We start from the raw sequence: 27,956 nt of genomic DNA, 5'->3' as shown, positions 1-27,956 counted from the left end.
GTTGGTATGGTTTTCACTTTGTGTAGTCAAGGATATTTTGATTTTTATTTAGAAGAAGAAAAACATAGTTCAGAAGTGATGCTGATCTTTGAGGAAGTGTATCTATAGCAGTGATTAACAGCTCTGGGTGATTTTGCACCCAGGGGACACATGGCAATGTCGGGAGACATTTTGGTTGTCACAAATGAAGAGGTGCTATTTTCTTTCTTTTTTTTTTTTTTTTGAAACAGTGTCTCACTCTGTCGCTCGGGCCAGAATGCAGTGGCACCATCATAGCTCTCTGCAACCTCGACCTTCCATGTCCCCACCCCCTGCCACCTCAACCTTCCGAGTAGCTGGAACTACAGGCAGTGTGCCATCATGCCTGGCTAATTCTTTTTTCTTATTTTTCATAGAGAATGGGGTCTTGCTATGCTGCCCAGGCTGGTTGGGCTCCTAGGCTCAAACGATCCTCCTGCCTCAGCCTTCCAAAGTGCTGGGATTACAGGCATGAGTTGCTGTGACCGGCCTATTTACTTCTAATAAATGAAGGCCAGAGATGCTGTAAAAAGCATCCTACAATATATAAGACATCGCCCACAATAGAAGTATCCAGCCCCAAATGTCAATTGTGGCAGGTTTGTGAAATTCTGATCTATGAGATACTGTTAGAATCTGGTGCCAGCAGATATTTTCACCTATGGTTAGTGCAGAAAGATGCCTGAGACACTGAAGTTTCCTGATAGGCCAGCTGAGACCTAAAGTTCCTTTCACTTTTGCTAGCAAGGCTGTTCACAAGCCCTGCTCCCCCTGCCCCCTAACCTCCACCTCATTTAGCTTTGCCACTGCTCTTGGAGGCCTCCAAGGAAAGAGATTTTAGAAACTCCCAGAAGACTATTTTAGGATCTTGACCTTAAGGAACTCCTTTCCTGGCCCACAGTGTGCTTTTGGCAATGTGCATTTTACTTCTGCTTCTATAGAAGGTAATTATTTCTTCTCGTGAAAGGGCCACTAATTCCAGATAACAATGATACAAAGCAGTCTTAGAGAATGGGTTTAAATTGCAGAACGTTTTAGAAGAAATTCTTTGTTATTTTAAGCAAAGTATATAATTATCAAGATATAAGAGAGTAAATTAAATAAGTTAAAGAAAACAAGACAGGTCCCCAAAGATCTACTTTACATCAGAAAACACCCTTCACAGCATACTTGGAGCAATATTGAAGACAATGAGACTAGAGAGTTAATTGGGATTTGTGAAGCATTTTCAGTGTTAAATGAAGGAGTTTCTATTTTGTTCCCTGGGTGGTGACAGTTGATGAGAGGTTTAAAGTAGGAGGATGAATAGGTGTGAGGTCTGTATTTCCAGAGAATAATTACTGGCCATGTGGAGTGAGATGCATATGAAGGGTGAGAGACTGCAGTTAATCTCCAGTTAGGAGGAGAATGCCCTGGATTAGACATGTTCCTACGGCCCGGGGAGAAGGAAAATTTGAGACCCATGTTAGGGTGAAGCTGGTGTGATGGGGACACAGACAGACTGTGGGAAAGGGCAAGTGAGAAGTTGTCATAATGATTTCCAAGGGTGTAGCTTGAGGGATAACTGGGTGACTCATTATTGAGGAAACAACCCAGCAGAGAGGCAAGGTTCCGTGAGGACTGTAGCCGCAAGCCGTTTGTTTCAGAACATCGGCTTAAAGGCAGTTGAAACTTTGGTGCTAGTGTTGAGGAGATGAGGGACAATGAAAGGCAGCATCTGTGGAACCAGACTGGCCTGGTTCAAATACTCGCTCCACCACTTCATAGCAGTGTGACTTTGGGTAAGTTTCTTAACCTTCCTCTGGCTGCGTTTCCCCATTTCTAAAATGGGAGAAATAATAGTAGTGCCCATTTCACAGTATTGTTAGGAGGTATATTAGTCCATTTTCATACTGCTATAAAGATACTACCTGAGAGTGGGTAATTTATAAAGAAAGGAGGTTTTACTGACAGAGTTCCACATGACTGGAGAGGCGTCAGGAAACTTAAATCATAGTGGAAGGGGAAGGAAGCACGTCTTACATGGCAACAGGAGAGAGTGAACAAGAGAGCAAGGAAGTGTCACACTTTAAAATCATCTGCTGTCCCAAGAACTCACTACCATGAGAATAGCATGAGGGAAACTGCCCCCATAATCCATTCACCTCCCACCAGCTCCCTCCTCTGACATGGGATTAAAATTCGAGATGCGATTTGGGTAGGGACACAGAGCCAAACCACATCAGGAGGATTAGGTGAGACCGATAATGTACTTAGAAACATGCCTGGCATAAAGTCAGTACTGTATGAGCGTTTGTTAATTACAGTTTAAAAGTTACATATTTGGAATATTGGCATAAAAATGGAACACTGTAGTGACTACTTATTTGGATATCACTAGATTAGGAAATAATTTATATATTTTTATATAGATTTAGGAAATAATTTTGTATATACAATTTATAGATTAGGAAATAATTTTGTATATAATATTTCACTGGAACACTTTAAATTTGAAGTTCCCAAATTGATCTTTTTGTGCCTCTGTTGTCAATATTTGACTCATCACAAAATTCATGTTTTGTCAATAATCTCTTGGTTGCAAGAGGCCAACCACCTAGCTTATATTAACTTAAACTAAAAGGGAACTTGGAGCTCATGTCATTTAAAAGTTTGTAGGATGCTGTGAGAGATTCAGACATGGGAACCCTCTTCAGGAACCTCAGCTGTGTCCTCTCAGGTATTGGATATTGTCAGAAGCCATTCTTTTGGTGTGTTTGCCGAAAATTCTTGTCATTGTTGGTATAGTTTTCACTTTGTGTTGTCAAGAGGGTTTTGCTTTTTATCATTAAGAAGAAAATATTGGGAGGCCGAGACGGGCGGATCACGAGGTCAGGAGATTGAGACCATCCTGGCTAACACGGTGAAACCCCGTCTCTACTAAAAAATACAAAAAACTAGCCAGGCAAGGTGGCGGGCGCCTGTAGTCCCAGCTACTCGGGAGGCTGAGGCAGGAGAATGGCGTAAACCTGGGAGGCGGAGTTTGCAGTGAGCTGAGATCCGGCCACTGCACTCCAGCCTGGGCGACAGAGCGAGACTCCGTCTCAAAAAAAAAAAAACAAAAAGAAAATATAGTTCAGAAGTGATGCTGTCCTTTAAGGCTGTGTTAATATGTTGTGTCTTTTATTTTACCTTCATTCTTAGGCCATCTTTGCTTGGTGGGGGCAGAGATGGATAGTCCCAAGGAGACTCTAGGTTTTAGTTTTCAGTCCCAGACGACTGTGCTGCTTTCCAGGAGGTTTTGGCAACTCTCTAGAGCAGGGTTATGATTGGTTTGGCCTGGCCTCTATGCCTATTTATGATCCAGTCAGAGTGACCAGTATCATGTTCCATCCTGATTGGCTAGGCCTGGGTCACATGGGTCACCCCTGGGAGTTAATGGTATAGGAGAGGAGTCCCTGGAGAGATTCCAGACGAGCAGATAAAATGCGTATGGCTACTAGAGACCCTGGTCATGTCATGGTTTGGCTTTCTGAAGTTATCTTAAACTGACTCAAGCTTTTCTCTCCTTGAATGGAGGGCAAAGCCTCAGGTCTGCTAACTTTCTGCCTCCATTTTAAGCAATACTGTGGCCGCATGTGCCTCAAACCCCTGGAACGAGCCTAAACCCCTGCCTGCAGTTTATTCATGCTCTTACACACTTAACATGTTTTTGTCCACAGCCTGACATGCTTCTGTTGTTCTGGCTGACTCTTCTTTATCATCTTTTTCAAGTCTCATCTGAAGCTCTGTCTCCCTAAGACTTGCTTGATGCCCCTCACACCCCAGAGGTTTGTGGTGTCCTTGTCTTGTATTCATACCATGTGTGTCCTTGGACTTTTCCACTCTTTGCTTGTCTTCACAGCCAGTCTGTAAGCTCCTCAAAGGCATGGGTGGGATCTTAGGTTTTTCTTTTCAGTTCAGTGCTGAGCTTGGAGTCTGGCAAATCACAGGTTTTATCAATAAATGTCCAGCTGTTTACACTCCTCCCTTTCCTGAATATACTCCTGCTGGCCAGCCACTGTGTCCTGGAACCTTTGCCATGATACTGATGACCATGCTTTCACTTCTAGATCACCATTTCTGCCACTCCTGTGCTTTGACAGCTCCCTGAATCCTTTGGAATTCTCAGAAGCACCTGGAAAGTTTACTGTTAAATTGTTAAGACCGGAAAAGCCTTTGCTTCACTTCACTTTTGAAAACTGAGATTCCATAATAAGAACTTATTTTGTGTTTCTTCATGGCTAATTATAAAAATATAAGTAGGATTTAAAAAATTCAGGCCACCTCCACTCCCTGAGAGGTTGCTCTGAAGGAATAGTTCTTGCAGAAAAGAAACAGGGACCCAGAACTTCTAATTCTGTTCGACTAATTACTGACCCTTCAAGGAATACATGGCTTGTTTCATTTCAAAAAGTGAGGCTATCTATATCCCTGTCGGGAATACTGTTCCTCCCCAGCCACTTGATGGGGGAACTCAGTAACATACACTGCAGGATTGTCCTGGAGACCTTAAAAGTGCCTCTGCTCAGGGTTGTTCTTTGTACTGTTGATGGGACACGCTGAAATTAGACTTGTTTGTTTTAATCAGAAGGCGACAGATCCCACTTGCTTAATTTGGCTTAATGAGGTATGTGTATACAGTTGTGATATCAGCTTACATATGGTATTGATTCAATAGACATTCCACAGCTACAGCATAGCATATGCTTTCTTAGATAGTCCCTTGTCTGTGCTGTTTCATCCTTTACCTGTTTTCACTGACAAGTGTTTCAACAAACTCACTGTAGAGCCTGACATTTTAAAATTTAGAAAAATACTTGGAATAAAGCTGATTTGGTGAGACATGAAAGACAGGTATCTGACTCTATGTTTTTGAAAAGGTTTTGTAGGTTTGAAGATTTCTGGGGTTTTGAGAGATTTTCCTTTAAGCTATGCTTTTGGCTTTGCATATCCACAGCTTCTAAAATTAGGCAGCCTAAATAAAAATCAGTTGCTAGTTTTTGTTTTTCCCTTCTCGCTTACATCCCAGAAAAAGAAGAGAGAAAGCAATGCGGGGTGAAGATGGTTTGAAATTCTTTGGGTTTAGAAAGGACAGAAAGAGGGATTCAATTAGGGATGTGACTAAGAAGCGCTGAACTGCCCTACAGTTCAGGACAGCAGAAATCATCTTCATTTCACAGCCTCCTTTTTCTGTCCTTATTTTACCCTTGAACGTTCAGCAAGTCTCACGTGTGGGATCACGAACCCCAAATCCACTTATGTCAAGGGGAGGGCCCATGGCGTAGACAGAGCCAGCCGAGGACGACGTGTCTGGGATTATAAACTGCATTTTAATTTGTATTGTCAGAGTTGGACAGCTGCACTCTTAGCTGGTTTTAAGCTGTCTTGAAGTTTGTTGGAGAGGTTTTCTAGTCAACATTTATTGTGGAAACTTCCCTTTACCTTGGTGCAGCTGGAGATGGGCTCTTGAACCAGAGACAAGTAGACATCCAGTGAAGGACTTGTGCTAATGTTTTCCCCCACTGGGGGACTTAATTAAACAGCAGCCATAGGATTATGGGAGCCTTGGATAAACCCAGTTAGTTTCCTCATTGATAAAATGAGAATAAGAACCTGTGCCATGGTATTGTTGCTAGGAGTATGAGTTTACACATGGAACACACTCAAGCTGCTGGGCACAAAATAAGACCTCAGTAAGTTTTGGCTATTGGTTCTTACGCTTCTTAAGTGTCCAACTCAGGTTTTCACTCCTGGGCCAGGCATGTAGCAGATGGTCAGTGCTTGATGGGCATGTAAACTACCCATTCCCAATGTTGCATTTTATACAGAAAACCAGACCTTGTGAAAGGGCTGTCCAGAAGCTACTTGGCAGTCACAGCCTGAACCTGGTCTTTGGCATCAGGCATTTTTGAGCAGAACTCTGGGTCCGCTTGCATACTTGCTGTTAACATTTTATTATATTTACCATTGCTGAGCCTCCAATTTATGCTCTGTGCAATGGTGATAGTGACACCAACACTGTCCTCATGGTGAGGATGCAATGAGATGATGCATATTGAGATCCTGGTCCAACATCTTCTCCCTGTGACCTACCTACTGATCTTGCCCTCTGTGATTAATACCCTGTTAGAAAGGAGTAGTCACAGACATAACGTGGCAAACACTGATGTATCTTTTATCCAACCTACGCTGACTGCATGATGCCAGGTCTGTGTCAGGCTGTGGAAATGCAGCTGGGTAGGAAACTAGGGCTCCTTTTGGGAATGTTGAGTTTACCGTCTACTGGAGGAGAATGACTGAGTGTATTGGCTGTGCTCCTATCTTTTTTGACCCTCAACTTGTAGCTGCTTTCACCCCAGTCTAAGAGAACCTGTTGGCTTTGCCTGACCTTTTGGCCTTGGAAATGACCTTCAAACTCTATAACCATCTCAGGATAGGGATAGCAATGACATACAGCAACTGGCACAGAAGGAATTTTCTCCTGTCACAAGGCAGAAGTTGTATGGCTCCTGTGCTACTTGTCACAGCAAGCTTAAGCAGATCTAGAAGCTGCCTGACCCTTTACTGTACCTTCCCACTTCAAAATAGGGAGGGAAACTCCTGTGCGGGAGTGCTCAGCTCTCAAGGGAAGACAGTCATTAACCTGTCTAAACTCTGTGTTAATAGAACCTTCTTGATAATTGCTTTCATTAAGTGTGGTTAATGTGAACAGTACAAGTTATAGCAAGATTTGCAGAAGAACAAAGTAAATATTTAAGACTTTATTTCAGGGTGCAGTTGGGTCGAGGCAAAGAGAAGATTAGTAGAAGCTGTAACTGATGGTATCTGACGTTGAAACACAGTGAACCTCTTGGCAGAAGTGCCAGTCATTTCTCATCAGTGGTTCACAGAATCCTAACTCTGGGGAGGCAGATGGGTGTCCCCTGGAGATGGTTGTGAGTTCAGGTTCTCTCCTTTCGTTCTGGCCTCTAGTCAGACATGAATGACATGGTGATAAAGATAAACTGCCTTCCCTGTACCACCCAGGAATGCAGTGAGGATTAAGAAGGTGGCTTTTAGCCTGTGGCTATGCCACATGGCGAAGGATGGTTTTCCCTGAGGGCAGAAGGCCATTATTAGCAACTGAGTTGGCCAGGAAAGCTCCTGAGTTGGGCAGGAGTGTGTGCCATGCCGGGCTTAGGTGTACAGCGCTGTCAAACCAGGCACCTGGGGATTAATTTAGCATGAGTTTTCATGCCTCCAGGCTACCAGTGACCATACAGCCATCATCTCTACCTTTGAGTTGATGTGTATAACTGAATAATAGTGCTTTGTTTTCAAAAGGAAACGCTTGAAAAATAGTGCTTCTATAGTACAAGGAGGGATGCTCTGCTGAAAATCTGGAAATTACAGCTAAGCAAAAAGATGAAAATACAAAGCAGCTGTTATTCTACCACCCAGAGATTGATTGATTTGTTTCTTTACTAACAGATATGGCAAGTGCCTGTTCTGTGCCAGGCACTGTCTAGACACTGGAGATAGTGATGAGCAAAACCAAGTCTCTTCTTTCTGGAGATTACACTCCAGCCATGAAGGCAGGTAGTAAACAAATACATAAACACATCTGGTGAAAAATGCTTGAGAAACAGCAAAGTAGGGTAAGGAATTAGCGAAGGAAGCAGGTGCTGTTTCAGGTTTGGAGCTTGTCAAGAAAGCCTCTCTGAAGGAGAAAGACTGAGCAGAGACCCATATTATTGAGGGAGGGAGGCCTGGGGCTCTCTGGCTAGCTGCCAGAAGAATCAGTCTGTACAACAGCCCAGGACATATTCTTCCCAGGTGTGTTTAAGAACCACTGTTGGGCCCTTTTAATTCTAATACAGAAGGTGGCCTATTAAAACCAAAACCAAAAAAAAAAAAAAAAAACCCCATAAAAAGACCTTTTACTGTATCATCTGTCATTTATATTTCTGCTAGGCTCAAACTGGATTTTTGAGAGAGCAGTGTTGGAACCACGGAAAGGTCTGGATGTGTTAACGCATTGGTTCAACATGTGATTAGACCTGTGTGTGCACTACAGACTCAGGCTGCTGGGGTTCACATCTGAGTTCCACAGTGGTGCAACTGTAGTGAAGTCATTTAGAGAGGTTAAGTCTCAGTTCTCTCATCTGTACAGCAGAAACTAGCTTATGGGGCCACATGAGAAAGTGTCTGTGGAGGGTTGGCACATGGTAAGTGCTCAGTAATTATTGGCTGTTGCTATAATTAACAAAATGTGGTTTTGGCAAATGGTTTTAAAAGGGTCTGTATGTGCCTTTATTCCGTAAGTTTTTAACCAAAACTAAGGAGCCTTGAAAATTATGTTAGAGGCACCAAATGGGGAGCAGGTTCTAGTCATTCATCAAAGAAGGAGCTAAATAAAATCAAGATTGAACAGAAGGATCACACATTTGGGGTAGGGTTTGGAGTTTCAGTCATGAGGTGGGAGCACAGTTTATAGGGTTCAACGTCTTGTCTGTAGGTGCCTATCTCTATTCACATTTAAAGCCATTGTTGAGGAATGTAGTGTCTTTTTTACAGAAACTGTTCTCAGTTTGGAGAATGTGAGTGTGTGGCTTTGAGGCTTCAGAATCCCACTGTGAAGTTGTCATTGGTCTTCATGGTTATTTATGAGGCTTGCCCTAAACTGGGTCCTGTTCTTAACAGGAGAATGATACAGCTTCCCCTGGCAACTGGGTTCTTTCTCTGTGGTGCAAGGATACATCGCTGCAGTAGGCTCTCTGAGAAATCTGTGACTGGCTAGCAATTAGAGTTGAGAGTGTAAACTGGCCACAGACTAAGGAATTCCAGGCTTCGGACTGTGAGCCCTAGTGAAGAAATGTAGGGCCGGGGCTCAGGAGGCTGGAATTAAGCCCACTGCTGACAGAATTGATGCTGAGATCCTCAGCAAATCGCCTTATCTTTGTTTCCTCTTTCAGATCCAGAGACTCATGAGCTTTTATAAGTGGAAAAGATTTAGATGTTCTAACATTTCCCCCAAATGGGAGACTGCAGCTTTCCAAAATCCTTGGTGGATGGTTCTCCAGATTTATCTCAACAATTCTAGTGCTGGAACTTTTAGCTGCCATACTGTTCAACTTTAGTGGGCCACATTTACATAGCCTGTGTCAGGGGTCAATAAACTGTGGCCCATGGGCCAAATCTAGTCCACTACCTGAATTTATAAATAAAGTTTTATTAGAACACAAAACTTTCCCATATGTTTACTTATTGTCTGTGGCTGCTTTCATGCTACAACTGCAGAATTTAGTAGTTGTAAAGGAGACCATATGGCCCACAAAGTTGAAAATACTTTCTATCTGGCTTTTCACAGAAAAAGTTTGCCAACCCCTGGCCTAAATGAATGGTGCTCTCTGGAATGCAGTACGTAGTCTGCATGCAACCTTGTGTGCTAAATGTATTGGATTTGTAGAGTGTTCATAAAATAGAGAGGAAAAAAAAAAAAAAAACCACTGTTTATTGAGAGATCGCTGTGTCCCAGGCACAAATAATAACTTTAAAATACTTTATTAGTTCTTTCCTCAGAGCAAACCTGCAGAAGAGTTATCTCAACTTAATAGAGTATCAGGGTAGGAGATGATGTGTAATCTGCCCAAAATGGTGGCAGTCTGAGACAGGGTTTAGAACCTGGCTGGTGCATCTCTAATGTGCCCATTTAAAGATGCTGCCACTGCTGGGACAATGGCATTTCATTGTGTATCACACCAGAAGGTTACATGTGGCATTTTTAAAGATGAAAATAGTTTTTAAGGCTCAAGAATGGAAGATAATCTAAGAGTCCATACCCTTCTGGTCATTTGGATATTGTAAATGTTTCAGGTGTTAAGCATACTGAATTTTCTGAGTTTTGATTTTTTTTGTTTTGGTCTTCTTTTTGCTATTGTGTATTGATTGCCCTTTGATTTTCTTCTTTACCATTCTATATTTTAAATGAAGACATTGTCTCTAGAGAAATATCTAGAATTGTTTTCCAATACTTTTTCTGCTTTAAAAATTCACTTTTTATAATGCTTGATAAGGCCAAGATAATGTGGGAAATTTGGAAAATACAGAAAAGAATAAGGAAAAAAAAGTCTTGTAATCCTGTTTTCTCGAGCACTTGACAGCTTTTTTTCTGTGCATATATTGTATAAATATTATTGTACTCTTTGTTTCAAAGTCTTGATTTTTAAGGGAGCATTCTCTTTATTTCTTCCAAAGCTTTATTTTTAAATAACTACATAATATTAACTAGGTTCTCAATTTTTGTTTTTCCTTTATTCTACAAAGATTATTGTGGTAAACGTAAATCTTTGCATTATTCTCTTGGGAGAGCTTCTTAGAAACAGAATGGCTAGGTCTAAGGGCATAAGCCCTTTTTAAGTCTAATATTTATTTCTATCAAATTAGTACACGTATATAATTTTAAACTATAAATTTAAAGGTCAAATAGTACAAGTCTGTAACAAAAATCTGTCTTCTGCTATATACTTCATTTCTTCCTACCCCTGACTTTTGTTCCTAAAACACAAATACTTTTTTTTTTTTTTTGAGACGGAGTCTCACTCTGTCGCCCAGGCTGGAGTGCAGTGGTGTGATCTCGGCTCACTGCAACCTCCGCCTCCCGGGTTCACACCATTCTCCTGCCTGAGCCTCCTGAGTAGCTGGGACTACAGGTGCCCACCACCACGCCCAACTAATGTTTTAAATATTTTTAGTACAGACGGGGTTTAACCATGTTAGCCAGGATGGTCTTGATTCCTGACCTCGTGATCCACCTTCCTTGGCCTCCCAAAGTGCCAGGATTACAGGCGTGAGCCACCACGTCCGGCCAAACACAAATACTTCTAACTCTTGTTTCTTCCAGTAATATATTTTCATATTTCTCCATAACATATTTATGTTGCTTTTTCTTATCTTGCACTTTTTGAGGTTATCTACTGATTTTCTGTTATAGAAGATGGGAATTTAGCTCTCTGAGACTGCCACCATTGCCAGCAACCCCTCCACCACACGGCTGCTCTCTGTTTTCCAGAATCAGAATGTCCTAAATATTTGTTGGGGTTAAATTAGTGGTCAATGCTTACTCTATAAGGACACTGTTTAGCCACCTACTAAAATAAAATACAGTGATAGTAAATTGCCTTTCTAATTCATCTTTCTGTTTTTCCCAAAGTTAATAATTTACTTCATATGTTTGCATTGTTTTGATTAATTAGGACAATATTTACTAATTGCTTTCTGTGTGCCAAGCCACACATCAGTGAACAAAACAAAAAAAGGTCTTACCCTTACCAAAATTCAGCCCTAAACATTCCACCAGAGAACCCTTCTTACTGCGGCCCACAGATCAAATAGTTTGGCATGCTTTTATTCCATAGTCGTCTTCCTGATGCTTTCTGCCCTCCTGCTACAAGCTGGCCTGGCTGTGTCCTGGGCCTGCTGTACAGTTGTCGTAGGACTGACTGTTTCCAAAGCCCCTTTCCCTTCGTTGGTGCTGGATCTCTTATTTCTTAGATTCCACATTTTCTTCTTTGTTGGTTTCTTGCCTCATCCTGTAGTAGTTTTCTGAGAGAAGAAGGTAAATGGAGGGGAAATAATGAGATTTCTTTCTTTCTTTCTTTCTTTCTTTCTTTCTTTCTTTCTTTCTTTCTTTCAGATGGAGTCTCACTAGGCTGGAGTACAGTGGCGCAGTCTCGACTCACTGCAACCTCTGCCTCTTGGGTTTAAGCAATTCTCCTGCCTCAACCTCCCGAGTAGCTGAGATTACAGGCACCTGGCTAATTTTTGTATTTTTAGTCGAGATGGGGTTTTGCCATGTTGGCCAGGCTAGTCTTGAACTCCTGACCTCAAGTGATCTGCCTCCCTCGGCTTCCCAAAGTGCTGAGATTACAGGCATGAGCCACCATGCCCAACTGAGGTTTCTTGAATTTTGGAAAATGTCTTTATTCTGCCTTCCCGCTTGAATGATACATTTGTTGCATATAAAATTCTAGGTTTGAACTTTTTTTTTTCCCTAAACAGTGTGAAGATCTTGTTCCTTTGACTTTTGGTTTTCAGATTCATTTTTGCAAAGTCCAGAGGCATTATCACACCTAGATGTGACTTTTGGCCTGGAAGCTGGTGGGATTTGCTTCTAACTTGTATTCAGATGTTTCCTATGCCTGGTGTGGAGCACATTTCATCCTTGTTCTGGCTCTTCTGTGACATCTTTCTTGTCTGGGAAATTTTTGTGAACTGTTTATTCAGTAGTCTTATCTCCCCACAGTCTTTCTTCTAGAACTCACTGGGTAGATTGTGCACATCGGGGCTCTATTCCTACCCCTTCTCTCATATCACTTTTCTGTCATTTTCTCCTCTGTACATCTTACGGCTGTATTTTCTGTAAGATTTTCACAACTTTACATCCAGCTCATCTCCTGAATTTAATTCTTCTATTTTAGTCTTCTTTCCAAGAGTTCTTGTTCTCTCAAGGTCATTTAAAAAACAAAAATCCTATTCTTGCTCTGATTTCATGAATCATTATTCTTTGCTCATCTGTCAGGTATTATCTTTTAAAAATATTGTTAAATCATTTTCTGTTGTGTGTATTGTCTGAGTTTTTTCTTTTCCTCTTTCAGTTTGAGTTCACTTTTTTTTTCTTTTGTGTGAGAATGTTTTCTCACATATCTGGTAATCTGTAGTGCTGTTTCATATTTGAGGGCGAGGTTGGCTGTGAGGGCTGGCAGCTGCTGGGCCACCTCCTAGGGAACCACAGATGATGTTGGACCCTAAATGTCTATTTCAGTCTTTTCTCTCTCTGGTTAGTTTCCTCATAAATGGGTCCTTCAGCCTTCTGCCCAGGGGCTGCCAGAACTTTGCTTCAAAGCTAAGAGACCGGGACCTTTTAAAATTTGTAGTAGAGACCTCACTTCCTTTTCTCTACCCTCTCCACTGTTCTAAGTCTAGAGCCTTTTTTTGTTCAATCTCTCTAGAGAGTAAGCCTTTGCTATTTATAACTGAAAGGCTCTTGTATAAGCATCTTAAGACTTGATAGACATTACAAGTTATACTCTGATCAATAATGTATGAATATTCCTGTCTTACATCCTCTGTGTAAATACTTGGTATTTTCCTTTGAAAAATTCTCCAGTATAATAAATGGGAAATGATATATTACATATGTTTCTTTGATTGTTAGAGAGGTTGGATGTTTTCCGTATTTTTTATGGTTTTGTATATTTTGTGAATTTTCTGTTGATGTCTTTCTTTGGTTTGTATTCTCAAGTGCTTACTGAAGTTTGAATTCTCTTGCTGGTGTCTGGAAGCAAAGACCTCCTTTGTTTTTGCTGGTTTGGTGTGATTGTCTCCCTGACATGGCTCTGGTAGTTTCTTGTGAGGGTGGAGGCACCTGAAACACATGATAGACATTGCCTATCAAATGGCTCCACATCAGTTCCACAAAAAATCTAAATGGCCATTCAAGACCTATTTCTGCCTCTTTCAAGTTCCTATAGGATTTAGATCAGTAGTTGGCAAATGACGGCCTGTAGGCCAAAATCTAGCCCAGTCTGTAAAGTCATGCTGGAACATAGCCAATGCTCCTTTGTTGACATGTTGCCATGTTGCCTGTGGCTGCTTTCACATCATAATATCAGAAATTGAGTAGTTGATATAGAGACCATGTAGGAAGCAAATCTAGAATATTTACCATTTAGGTCTTTAAAAAAAAAAAAAAAAAATTCAACCCCTGAAGTAGGTGTTTGTTTGGTGCTTGATACCATATAAGTATTTGCAAAGGCTTATGGAAATTGGTGGTTCATTGTTCTTATGAATAAAAATTAATAAGCATGAGTGTCATGCCTTCTGCAAAAAACAGTAAATGACAGTGGCAGTCATCCTCCTTCAGATGATGTATGTGAGTATAATACCTGCATCAGCCTATCTTCCTGTGAATTCCCCAGATAACTGGTTTCCAGAAATATTGCTGTTGTAGCCATGCTTTCCCCTGACGGCCACCTATTCCCCTTCCCACTCTTCTCCCTCTCCCCTACTCCCACACCTTCTGGAAATATTAGATGTACAAAATGGGCTTTACCTGCTCAAACCTCTCATTGTCACTGTTTTCACAGCATTGTAAAACACATTACATTAAAAAACAAACCAGCTGGTGGAAGCCAGTGGTTAGCACCTAGAAGGTGAAAGACGGCGCATGTTTAAATTGCCAGTCTTTTTTGGGTGTCCTTCATCTCCCTTGTCTCTAGGGCCCCATTCTTTTTCCTGTGGCATCTCTACGTCCCCCTGTGTGGCCATCACATCCATCCTCTTCAGGACTCAGACTTACTCCTCAAGGGCTCTGCTTGCCCTTTGGGTTGGGCACCCCAGTTTGCCAGTCTCTCCTTCTCTTCCCACATGCCCTTTGCTTGGCAGGACTGCTGTTCTACTGCATGGACCTGTCTTGCTCCCTCTGACTTTGAGAAGGCAACCCTTGCGGGGCTGCATGTTCTTGGGGAGTATTTTTCTCTTCCAGGGTGCTGATCTCTCTTCTTTGACCCTTCTTAAGTCCTTGCCAATACTGCCCCTTGGTAGTGGCCCAGGCACAAAATCATCAGCCAGCTGCTTCCTGCCAGTCTCCCGTGTGCTACCTGAGTCCGCGGAACACTATGCGTTGTGTGCATGTAGATGTTGAGGGACTTTGGTGTGGTTGTAGTGCTCTGCTGAAAGTTGTCAGCATGGCAGGCCTGACGCTGCTGCCTTTAGAAAGGTCTGCTTGCAAGACTAACCATGGACTAGCATCTGAGAATTTGGATCTTGGAAATCCAGTTTCCTACCATACCCTGGTAAGAGTGACTGACTATGCTTCAACCATTTGTACCAACAATATGGTTTATGCTGAACACCTGCATTCTAAGTCTGGAATCTTGGCACATGTTAGGTGCAGTGCCCAACACTCATTAAGACACGGAGTCTCTAAAGAGCTTCCTTGGTAGACCACATTTGTCGCCACAGCTCGTTGCTAGAGGAATTAAGCATGCTCTATTTGACTCCACTGGGCGAGGACTCTTGGAAGCTTGTGCCTGGTCTCTGGATGTTGCCCCATGTATCTTTTTCCTTTCCTGATCTTGCTTTGTCTCTTTTTGCTATAATAAATCTCAACTGTTAGTACATATTCATGAGTATGTACTGTGAGTATATATGCTGAGTGCTGTGAGTCCTCCTAGCAAATCAGAATTTGGGAGTGGTCCTGGGGACCCACACCTGAGACCAAGGACTTCTCAGAGCTGGAGAGCTTTCCGGGTCATGCAGATTCAAGGCAGACTGTGAGGTATTTGGTAGTCCTAGTCGTGTGTTCTCTTGTGCATCCCATCTTTCCAAAAGTGCACACTTGAAACAGATGGTTTTGAGAAGAGCTGCTTCTACCAGCTCGATCTTGGCCACTTGTTGCATTGTTGTGCGTTCTTAGTTTTGCTACTTTTACCATTTCTGGCCAAAGCTGTCACTTCTAAAAATTACTCCATGGATGTTGCCTAGTAAGAGCCACTCAGCACTCTCTGGGGCCTTTGTGGGGAATTAAGGTAGATGATAGGTTGAGGCCAGTTACACTTACTGTGCTGCAAATTGGGGACCGATGGTCTACTCGTCCTCTTCCTTTCTTACACTCTTCCTTCCTGTGTCTTTTCCACATGCAAACTTGAAGGATGGCTTCCTGTCTTTAGTCATTTCATATAGTTTGGTTTGAACTATCTTTGGTCATAGAAATTGTTCTTCTAAAACCTCTCCAGATCATCCTTTATTTCTGCGTTGGACATGCAGTCTCCATGGCTGGTTTTACTTTACAAGGGGTGCTCCCTCTGAAAACAGCACTGGCAGGATGGCCAAGCAGAGTTGATCGTTGTGACCAAGGGGCTTGCAGATCCTGTGGCTTTATCTCTATCTGGTGTCTGCTATGAGTAGAGAAACATGGGAGAGATTGAGCTGCAAAGCAAAGCCAGTTTCTCCAGTGCTTTACAGTTGTGGTTTAAAAAAATTTTTAAAAGCATGGCAGAACACTTCTCTCAGATGAGCCATGCAGAGGGAATCCACTTGATCAGATTGGCTATATGGAGTTGGAGAATCAATTATGTGACTCAGTAAGTGCTTATTGCGTGTATTCTAGATGCCAGAAACGTAATGCAAAACAAAATACACAAAAATATCTCCCTTCAGAGAGCTTATGTTCTAGCAAGGGAGACTGGTCATAGACAGTTTACATATAATGTCAAGGAGTGAGAAATCTTACTTAGAAACACACACACACAACATAAAACAAGGTTAGAAGAGAAAATTGTCTGGGAAAAAGGTTGAAGGTATGTAGTGGACTGAATGTTTGTGTCCTCTCCAAATACGTATGTTGAGATCCTAACCCCCAAGGCCATGGTGTTAGAAGGTGTGGGGCCTTTGGGAGGTGATGAGGTCATGAGGGGAGAGCCTTCATGAATGAGATTATTGCCCTTAGAAGAAAGACACCAGAGCTTGTTTTTTCTCTCTGTTATTGTCTGTGAGGATACAAGGAGAAGACGGCTATTAGCTAACCAGGAAGAGGGTCCTCTCCAGACATTGAATCTTCCCACATGTTGATCTTAGAATTTTAGTCTCCAGAATTATGAGAAATAAATTGAAAGTCTGTGGTAGTTTGTTATAGCAGCCCAGACTGCCTAAGACAAGGTACATTTAGGATGGGGAAGGCCTCTGAAGGAGTGATGTTTGAACCAAAATATAAATGAAGTGACCACTACCTGGAAAAGCATTCATGACAAGGAACAGCAGGGAGAGTATCCAGGACATGAGAAGTTCCTTAGCATGTTCATAAGGCGAAGTGAGGTCAGTGTGGCTGACATGCAGTGAATGAGGGCAAGAAGCATATGAACTGAGGTTGAGAGCTCTGTAAGGCGAGTTAGGGTCACTCATTTGATACTGTGAGAATATGTTTAAGTGTGATAACAGCTGCTATGACTACATGCTTAGTCAGTTTTGCCTAGAAGCTTATAAAGTTTGGGCCCTGCTGGAACCTTTTGATGTTTTACATTTGGTCACTCAGGTGGCATTAAGTATAGTGCTTCGTCTCTTCCTTTATATCGGCAGTCACAGAATCTGGTTCATTCTGGAACTTTCCGTGACTGTTTCTCTAGAAGGTGTCCCTCTCAAACTCATTCACTCAGTGGTTCTGTCAGGCCTGGTTGACATATATGATTATACCATTTTTTTTTTTTTTGTCTAGAGATGGGCATTTCTAATTTTTAGAAGGGTGGGGCCCACTGATAAATTTAAAATAAAAGGAAACATTTCTTTATCTTGCAAGGTAAGTGTTGCCTAATTTAGTGAATATCATGGCAGTAGTGTGTGGTTTTCAGATTGTGTCTGGGTCCTCAGAACTGAGTGTACCTCGGGGAAGGTATTTACTGATTAATAGAGAGCAACTGGAATTGAGAGACAGGAAAACACATTCTGAGACCCAATGCCTTTTACTCAGTGCTGACTCTGCTTCACATATAGCATCTCATTTAATCCTCACAAGTCTCTCCGCTTCTGGAGGAGGTCAGTGAAGGTCAAAGAGGAGTGGTTTGATTCAGGTGCCTCAATTCACAGGTGGAACAACTCTCTTCAGTTGGACGGGGTGCATTGGGTAAAAGGAGAACTGCTTTCTGTTGCCGGGTCTGCTGCTAACTGAAGGTTTAAAAGTGGGGATAAAGCCAGGTTCTGGTTTCTTTATTTGTGAAATTAGGAGCTTTGGATTTTCCTTAAGGTCTTCAACTTCTATGATTTTCATGCAATTCAGGTTTATTTCCTCCTATCCCTCACCTTCACCCTGCCAGTCATTACTGGGTGTGGTGGTGGTTTGTTTGTCTTGTTTGTTTTTCCTGTTAGGATCTACCTTCATTTGTGTTCTTTGCCTTGAGCCACACCTGGTGTGAACACTCTGAGCAGGGGTAGCTCTTGTAACCAGTGACTGTGCTGTAGACTCTCAACTATATACAGAGGATCTTTGTCAAAGCATGTTATGTGACTTGCTGTTCTGGCAGCTCTTTGAAACCCCCTGCAGTTGAGCCACATACCTGTGATAAGAATAAGCAGGTACTCAATAGGCCAGGCTTCAAGGTGGGGTCTCCAAATACATATCAAATGGAGGTCATGGACCTTCACAGATGGGTGCCTGGCATAGGGCAAATCCATTGTTGTCACTGGGAAGAATAGCTAGCAGGCATGCCTCCAGGGAGAATGGGTGCTTAACACATGGAAGGTACCTTCACACATGAAAAGTAGCCTATTCTCATTTCATTACAATTCATTTTGGGTATCACTGTGCACCCTTTCTTCTCTTGCATGCTTTTATAACATGTATATGATAATGAGCATTACTACTCAGTGAATGGAAAATATGAACATTGAAAATGGATGCTAGATTCATTAAATTGGAAATGAATACATTATCAGTGGGCACTTGCTTCCAGGCACTAGGCCGGTTACTCGTGCTGTGATTTTAGTATATGTTTGTGAGGGAGATAACATTTAAGCCCACAGATGTTAAGAGGAAGTGCTTTGCTCTCTTCTTTTGCCTATGTGTCTCTCTATTCTTCCTCCCTTCATTTTCTTATTCCTCCCCCACATTCTTGCTTTATTTTTTTATTTTTATTTTTTTGAGACAAGGTCAAACTCTGTCACACTGGAGTGTAGTGGTGCAATCTGGGTTCATTGCAACCTCTGCCCACCAGGCTCAAGTGATCCTCCCACCTCAGCCTCCTGAGTAGCTGGGGCTATAGGTATACACCACCACGCCTGGCTAATTTTTTTTATTTTTTGTAGAGATGAGATTTCACCATGTTGCCCCGGCTGGTCTCAAACTCCTGAGCTCAAGCGATCTACCCGTCTCAACCTCCAAAAGTGCTTCCTTGCTTTAGAATGAAGAAAAGCCAAGTTTGAAAACTGTAGATTTTGATAGCGGCCAAACCCCTTGAGTCTGCAGTTGGCTAACACTATGATGTGTGATGGCTCCCAGGTCTGTGACTGTGGCTTTGCTAGAACCAAGTGAGGCCATCTCCTCTCCTCATACAGAAGTATGTGGAGGATGTGAAACAGAGTAGGGAAGTAGGAAGGCTGGACCACATGCTAGGCAGGTAACTTGCCCCTTTGTTTGTTGGCTTCCCAGATTCCTCGTGGTTGTTTTAGGTGGACCTAGAAAAGATTGCCTCACGGAGCACTGCATGTTCAGTATAAAGATGTGTCACTTTTCTTATAGCCTCCAATCTTTTCCGTCTGAGTGAGGAGGCAAATGGAGGAGAGGGAAGTTTTATTCTACCTTCCAGGGTGGCTGTTCTGCACTGTTTTAGGCATCATCAGGTAAATAAAGCATCCATTGTTCTCTGCGGTTTAGCCCCATAGACCTTTTAAGTCATGGGAAAATCTCTGCACTGACAGTAAAGTAACTTTTTGTTTTCAGTGTTTTTATTTTTATTTACATGTTTCCAAGTCTTAATATAAGGTCTTAACATAAGGACTTTTTGGAGCTGCTGGATGATTTTGCCTCAGAAACCACTAAGACTAAGTATTCGGGGTATGATGTTCATATTTCTGAGACAAATTTAGAAATACATACAATCTAACAAAGGATTTTTGTCCCAGGTATAAACCACTGCAGGTCAAGTTCTGTATAAGGGGATTTGTAGTTGTGAATGCCAAGGGCTTGGTTTTATAGAAGGTAGGTGTAAAAAGTAGAGGTTCCTCTTCAAAGACTTTCCTCCCCATCTAATAAGAATAAATAGTAACTTCTCTTAGAAGCAAAATATATTCAAAGACCTGTGCTAACATTCTTAAATATCTGCTAGCCGTAATAAAGAAATCAATGTACTTTATGTTCTTAGCTCCCACAATTTAGCCTAAATATTTGCTTATAAGTATGTGTATACTGGTCCAAGCAAGCATTAGGTCATAGTCTGTTCCTCTTCCTTATTTAAATGTGTTTTTACCTTTCTCAGCATTCCACAAGTTACTTTCTCCTTCCTTTATTCTCCTCTGCCTTTGCCTCTTTTAAAAATTCTAAGTTGCTAGCCAATCAGGACAAATACAGAATGTGAGGTCCCGTTCCAGCCAATGGAAACCAGACACAGCAGTCAGACAGATGTGTCAAGTTTTAAATGACCCTGTCTCCTTTGTTCGGTGTTCTCTTGTGGCAAAACTGCTGGCGAGAGTGTACCCTTTCTGCAGAAAGTAAAAATGACCTTGCTAAGGAAATTAAATTTATGTTGAAGTGCTATTTCTTTACAGAACCGAGGAACAAGCATTTCTAACAGTAGGTTTGGGTATATAGTTTAGATGTTCCTTATGTTGATTGTCATTTGATGGCTTTTCAGTGGTTCGAAGATGCCAGAAAAGAACAATGGAAATGGCCAGAAAAATCTAGAAACTATAGTGAAAGTACTTACAAGTTGAATATAGCCATAATGGAGCTGGATTGTGCTAGAAGTGACTGAGGTTGGCAGTGGAATTGGTAGCTCAGTAGGCCCAGTCAACTGTGTGGCTTTCTTCACTCAGGCAGGGAAAATGTGATATCTTAGATCCTCTTGCAGTAATTTCCAAACATTAAGAGCTGCGAAATAAGTTATAATTGGAAATAAATCTTCATTGGTGTTGAAACTATTTTTCCCTCTGGATTAGCCTTCTCTTTTATTCTCACTTAGTCATAATTTTAGTAGGGAGTTTTGTTATCACTTTAAGGGTATTCATTCCATTTCAGTTTGTCACCCAGATTCTCTTCGAGGATGACAAGAGCAGCCAGTAGTGGCTGGCTTGTGGCTCTTCTGTGCTGTTGCTGGCTGCAGCTAAACAGGAAAGGGCTGTTCAGAGTTTTTGTTGGAACCATCAGCAGTACTGTTTGGGCAGCTTTGCTACCTGACAGGAATGGTTTTGGGAAGCTTGAATTATACCAAGTTGCAGTCTGTTTCAGTTCAGCCTCTTGCCTTAATATAATAGAGACTCCCCTGTCTTCATCTAAACAGTGCTTAAGGGTGGGGAGATGGGTTCGGTGGATTTACAGCATTCTTTCTGAACCCGAAGAATCTGTGGTTTTATTATTTGTAGTGCAACCCAAAAATAATTACAATTTTTATTTGGGAGGTGGAAAGTAGAGGTAAAATTCTTTGGAAGGGAAGAGGATTTCATCTAGGAGTGTTTGGCAGCCTCATGCAAACATGTTTATTCTTATTTGAATTTTGACTCTTGAAATACTGTGATCTTGGCGGTTTAGGCCAAGAGGTGGGGTAGGAAGGAGGATGGGAAACAGACTAAATTCATGGAATTTCATGTAGCTGGGTAGGCCAAGTCGATTCTAGTTTAGTTACCATGTTTTCTTTGTGGCTGTGTCACGGAATTGGGGATGGACACATGGAATTTAAAAAATAACACACAATTTTAAAAGTTATTACCACCATATAAAACTAGCTGGACCTGGGAGTCAGTTTCTGGAATTTGTGGGCACTAAAGAAATGCCAAATATTAAATTACTTGGTTTGGTATTGAGGGAGTGGCTGCCTGGCTCTTAACAGTTTTTGTGAATTTCCTGTTCTTTCTATTCTTGGCTTCAAGTTTTTATTGATGGAAGGTTAAATATTCTTTTTTTTTCTTTGTAGCATATAACTAAACTTATGGTTCTTTTGCTTCCTCTTTTCTTTCCCTGCCCTGCCTTGTTTTTCCCTTGCACCCCAGGAATTATAGTACTTGAAAGAAAACCACTTTCCTTATTCTTATAAAGTACATAAGAGACAGTAGAAAATAGAAAATCTTTTTATACAACTGACCTTGTTTCTCCAGATATTGTAATCTATTCCACTTAACCTCTCTTTCTTCTGTTATTTTACTTTGTTAAAATAAACTTGATATATGATTAGGAAAAAAAAAAATCTGCATTCAAATGTTAAGAGATGTAGCATCCAAAAAAGGGAAGATTGCAGAAATTAAAAATAAATGTAAAAGATTATAAGGTATGCAATGAATAAGTTTATACTATCAAATGAGACAACTTTGATGACATGGAAAAATTCCTAGACACAATCGGTACTGACTCAAAATCATCTGAAGGCGGGGTGGAGTGGCTCATACCTGTAATTCCAGCACTTTGGGAGGCAGAGGCAGGAGGAGTGCTTGAAACCAAGAGTTTAAGATCAGCCTGGGCAACGTAGTGAGACCACATTATCTACAAAAAATAAAATTAGCTGGCTGTGGTGACACCCACTTGTGGTCCTAGCTACTTGGGAGGCTGAGGTCGGAGAATCACTTGAGCCCAGGAGATTAAGATTGCAGTAAGCCTTGATTGTGCCACTACAGTCCAGGTTGGGCGACAGAGTGAGACCTGGTCTCAAAAAATCATCTGAATAGCTCGATAACAAAGAATTTGAATTGATAATTAGAACTCTTCCCACAAAGAAAAACCCATGTTCAGATGGCTTCACTGGTGAATTCTTTCAGGTATGTTAAGAGGAAATGACACAGATTCTTCACAAATTCTTTCATGAAATAGAGAAGGAAAGGAATACCTTGCAATTCATTCTGCCAGTAATATCCTGTTACCAAAGCTAGACAAAGATATCACGAGTGAACAACAGACCATGGACTCCTATAAACACTGACACAAATTCTTAAAATACTAGAACCCCAAATTTGGCAGCATATGAAAAGGGTTATATATGATGAACAATTGGAATTTATTCTAGAAACACAAGGTTGGTTTAACATTCAGAAATCTATTAATGTAATACTCCATAATAGGAACAAAGGTCAGAAATCATGTTACCTTAATACAAGCAGAAAAACATTTGAGAAAATCTGATTCATGAAAGCAATTCTCAACAAACTAGGAAAAACGTACAGGTTAACATCATACTTACTAGAAAAGAACTGTTTTGTTTTATTTTTTTCTCCTAAGATTAGGAAGATGGCAAGGCTGTTCCCTCTTGCCACTTCTATTCAATAATATATTTGTTAACTGTTGAAGTTAAGTGATGGGTAGAAGGGATTTGTTATATCATTCTCTGTACCCTTGTATATGTTTCAATTTTTTTTCTGATAAAAATTTAGGAAAACAAATGTAGTTGAAAAAAATAAGTCTACTAGGTCCTTAAGTTTTGTTCTGTTTTCTGTTTAGCTAAATTGAGGTTCTATAACCAGTTATTTTCTTTTAGAATATGTATGTGTATTTCTTTGGGTTAATGTTGAATTATTTGTATAAATTATAGAGAAAAATATTATCTCTATTATTATTATTTTTGAAACAGGATCTACTCTGTCTCCCAGGCTAGAGTGTAATAGTGTGCTCTTAGCTCACTGCTACCTCCGCCTCCTGGGTTTAAGCAGTTCTCCTACCTCAGCCTTCCAAGTAGCTGAGATTACAGGCATGGGCCACCATACTTGACTCATTTTTTTTGTATTTTTAGTAGAGACAGTGTTTCACCATGTTGACCAGGCTCGTCTCTGGTCTTGAACTCCCGACCTCAAGTGATCTACCTGCCTCGGCCTCCCAACGTGCTGGGATTACAAGCATGAGCCACCATGCCTGGCCTATCTCTGTATTATTTATCACCAAATAAAAATTACGGTGTTTATAAAAAATGTAGAGTTAGAACACTATTTCTTTTCATAGTAAGTTATGTCACATATTTTTTCCACTCCTAAGAATGATCAGCAAATCAGAGGAGCTGTTTAAAAGGGCAATTAGACACCATGCAGATCATATTCTGTTGTAACAAATCCTTGTTTATCATAATTTAACATCAACTAAATATAGTTTAGAATTTCCAGATGTTGGAAGGTGTTTTCAATACATTTGGTACTGTAGATGGTTTGGGTGGTCTCCTGGAGTCTCTAGATTTGATGTGATCAGATACATACCTGAGAGCTTAGTCTAGGATAGGAATTGGAGAAGGGGTAGTTCATAATGGTGATGGTTGAGTGTGTTTATGTAGGTAGGAACCATGGGTTGGGATTGGGGCTGGTTGAGTGTTCTATATGAAAGATGATTCCAAGCAAGAAGCATGAAAGCAGTTTAAGACTCTATCTTCCCTCTGAATGAAAAAGGCAAAAGAGGAATGGAAGAAGGAAGTGACATTTAGAAGATAAGAATTCTCCTGCTTTCCTGTGAATGTTAGATGTCCCATTTGAGAATAATATTCTTACCAAGGTCTTCCCAATTGTACTTTTCCATCTTGCCCAGAAACACTTGCCTATCATTTCTTCTTTTTCCCTAGAATTTATATCTTTCCAAGCTTCAGTACCACTATCACCATCTGTAGTCCACAAAATCTCTATCAATTCTGTGAGCGAATGTTATTCTGGAGAATACAAAAGCAGACTGACACATGGCCACTGACTTTGTGGAAGTTGGTCTCACTGACTTTGCAGTCTTTTTAGGTATGTGCATTTTCCAATTAGAGGATGGTCAAAGCAAACGCCAGACGTTTAGTTTTAGATTGTTCAGTATAGACTAAAAATGTTATAGGTGTTCACAGGCAGCCTGGAGGTACCTGTGTGAGCTGGAGTACTCTTGTGAGAAGTTTCACAGATAGAGGAGAGTTTGAGCTAGGCCGGCAGGTGAGGTAGGATTTGGAATGCTATTTGCAACCTTCATGAAGTTGAATAAATGGAAATGAGATTTGTATTTAAGGTTTTGTAGCTTTTTTATTTTTTAAAATGCAGTGTTTCTGAATCAGGATCTTCTTGATTTCAGCAAGATGAACCACAAGTGTTGGTAAAGGTAGTTACACCCTGTCTTCGGATTTCATAGTGGTAGGGCCAAACGCAGTATCTAATATTTATCCCCTGTCCCCTCTTTTATTCCTCAAGAATGTTTTCATATTGGATGTGTACAGACTTCATTCAAAAATTTTAAAAAGTTCTCATTTCAAAGGAATTATCGGATTCCTTTAATCTGATAATCCGCGTCCGAAAGCCTCTTGTTGCAGTTCTCTCTTTCTGTAGCAAACACCCACCCTTGGATCTTCCCTGGAACACACAAACCTTGCTACTACTTAAGAAATTCCTCCCTGGCTTTCCAGTTGACTTACACTCACCTTGTATATAACTCTCTGAATACCTGTAAGCTCATATCATGAAATTTTGTCATATTATAGAAAGCATTAGTGATTACTCTTTGATCTGCAGCTCTGTTGCAGAGGTTGCTGTTAAGTTCATTTCTATGTTCTAGTGAGCAGAACAGAAGTAAAGTGAAGATTAATTCCTTACACTGTCAGTTGTTCAGTATAACTTTTGCAAGAAGCGACCATTCTCTGACCCTTGGGTTTATTAGCACTGCATGATGCTGGAAAATAATAAATTCCTGATTACCTTTCAGATTTCCCTCATTTAGACCATCTTCTCTTTTCAATACTTACGTTGGTGCTTACTGTGTAAGACAGAGAGCTGGGTCCTGCAGATAGGCTGAAAAATCAAGATTGCATAGTTTAAAATTGAAGTCAGGTGATTGCTGTCAAAGCCTACAGACAGGATTAGGAGTGAAATCACAGCCTGCCTTCTGTTGAATGTCTTGAGGGTGATTTATTTCCTAGTACCAGTAGTTCTTTCTGCACATGTGCAGTTACCTTAATGGAGCAAAGGCTGTTTTTTAAACCTGTCTTCAGCTTTGGGCCTAGCACTATACACAGTTAAACAGTTTGCTCCAAATAGGAGACACCTAAATGTACTCAGTGACAGAGAAGAACACTTGGCCAACAGTTTGTACTTAAGTCCAAGATTGTAATTTCCAAAATGAAGATTAAACTTTAGTTTTATTCACTTTTGTGACCAAACTAAAGAGAATGACCCTTAGCAGTGTCAGCCCACAATGAAATGTAGTGTTGGAAGTCATTGAAGGTGTTATTTGAGGTGCTTTAGGATGCATGTGAGCTTGTGGTAAAGTAAGTCTTCCAGCAAAGGTGGTTGGCAAAGGGTTAATAGTTAAAGATTAGCAAAGGAAAATTATGCTTCATCCGTGTGCTTAAGTCACAGAGAAAGCATACATTTAAGCAACTTAGCTTAATTTTCATACACTGCACAGCCCAGATCTTAAGTGTACAATTTGATGAGTTTTAATAAATGTATATATCTATAAAAATCAGCACCACAGGCAAGATAAGGAAACGTATTCATCACCGCAGAATGTTCCCACATGCCTCCTTCCATTCAGTCTGCACCCCCCATAGGCAGTCTCTACTCTGATTTCAATCACCATAGATTAATTTTGCCTCTTCTTGAGCTTCATTAAAATGAAATCATACAGTATGAACATTTTTGCAGAATCTGGCCTATTTTTCTCAGCATAGTGTTTTCAAGATTGATCCATGGTGCTGCATATGTCAATAGTTTATTCTTTTTTAAAAATCGCAGAGCAGTACTTTGTTATATGAACATACCATAATCGGTTTGTCTGTTTTCCTGATAAATGAGCATGTGAGTCATTTCAAGTTTTGAGCTGTTATGAATAATGCTGCTAGAGACACATGAACCTGTCTTTTTTTCTAAGTAGTAGATTCTATTGCCATAAAGTTATTCATAACATTCTTTTATTACTCTTGTAACATCTATAGGAATTATAGTGCTATCCCCCTTTCATTCTTAATATTACTCATTTATGTTTTCTTTTTCTTGATCACTCTTGCTAGCAGTTTATAAATTTTATTAATCTTTTTAAAGAACCAACTTTTTTTTGGTTAATTTTTCTCCGTTTATATTAGGGTTAAATCAGAGAAGCAGAACCACCAAGAGAGGCGTGTGTCTATTAAGGGATTTATCAAAGGAGTTTGACCTTACACAGCTGTGGGAGGTGGTTTAACATTTTCTATAAGGCTGTTGCCTTTATGTCTGATGATGGAGTTGACATCCACAGGGTAGGTATCTAGAAGGGAAGATAAACAGTAACTGGAGGAGAATAAGGACGTGCTGGAACATGTGAGTATGAGCTGGAGCTCAAAATGACAAAGTAACACTCATGTCAGTTCGCTTTTGGTTTTGACTTGATTTTGCCTCCAGCCTTGGAGTGTGGATATTCCTGCACGAGCTGGGACCCTTTGTCTCAAAATGAAAGAGACATGGGGGATATAAGTCTTCACTATTCCACTTCCTAGATAACAAAAAAATTCTGAAATAGTAAGACCAAAGAACTGTATAGGGTAGGGGTTGACAGACTTCTTATGTAAAGCCAGACTTTTTATGTCAGCCAACTATTAAATATTTTAGCTTTGTGAACCATGTGGTCTCTGATCTGTTGCAGTGATTTAACTCTGTCATTGTACTACAAGAGCAACCCTGGACAATATGTAAATGATTGGCTTGGGCATATTCCAATAAGACTTTATTTACAAAAACAGGTAGTGGGCCAGATTTGGCTTAAGGGCTTTAGTTTGCCATCCCTTGTTACAGAGATTGTAATATATTTTCTTATCACGGTATACTTAGAGTTAATATTTTACATTTCATGTTTAATTCATATTGATTCCACCATCCTTTGTACTATGGTTGTTCAATATCTTATGTCTATACAGGCCTTAAATCTCACTATACGCTACTATGGTTTTTATGTTTAGCAGTCAATTGTCTGATAAAGAAATGAAGAGAAGGAAAACACTATAGTGTTTTGTATTTAGCCCCTTATTAATATTTCTGATTCTCTTAATCTCTTCTGTAGTTCCAAGTTACCATCTAATGTCCTTTCCCTTTTAGCCTAGAGCTTCTTTTATTATTTCTTGCCATACAGGTCTGCTGGGGGTGAAATCTTTATTCATTTATCTGAAAAAGGCTTTTTTGGGGAGGGGTTGGCATTTTTCAAAGACATAAATATAGAATTCTGAGCTGACAGTAAGTTTTCTCTCAGCATTTAAGAAATGCTGTGTATGTGTTTTTTTTTTCCA

General features: G+C 40.7%; 1 protein-coding gene and 1 pseudogene across 8 annotated transcripts in view; one reads left to right on the top strand and one right to left on the bottom strand.

Moving 5' to 3' along the window:
- Positions 1-27,956, top strand: part of MGAT5 (alpha-1,6-mannosylglycoprotein 6-beta-N-acetylglucosaminyltransferase) — a 334,005-nt gene that overhangs the window by 152,399 nt on the left and 153,650 nt on the right. The window lies entirely within an intron of this gene.
- Positions 11,404-27,956, bottom strand: part of LOC117095092 — a 35,320-nt pseudogene continuing 18,767 nt past the window's right edge.

Source organism: Trachypithecus francoisi, unplaced genomic scaffold (assembly GCF_009764315.1).
Source record: "Trachypithecus francoisi isolate TF-2019V2 unplaced genomic scaffold, Tfra_2.0 Lachesis_group13, whole genome shotgun sequence".
NCBI classification, from domain to species: domain Eukaryota; kingdom Metazoa; phylum Chordata; class Mammalia; order Primates; family Cercopithecidae; genus Trachypithecus; species Trachypithecus francoisi.
This window is presented reverse-complemented; position numbering and strand designations above follow the sequence as displayed.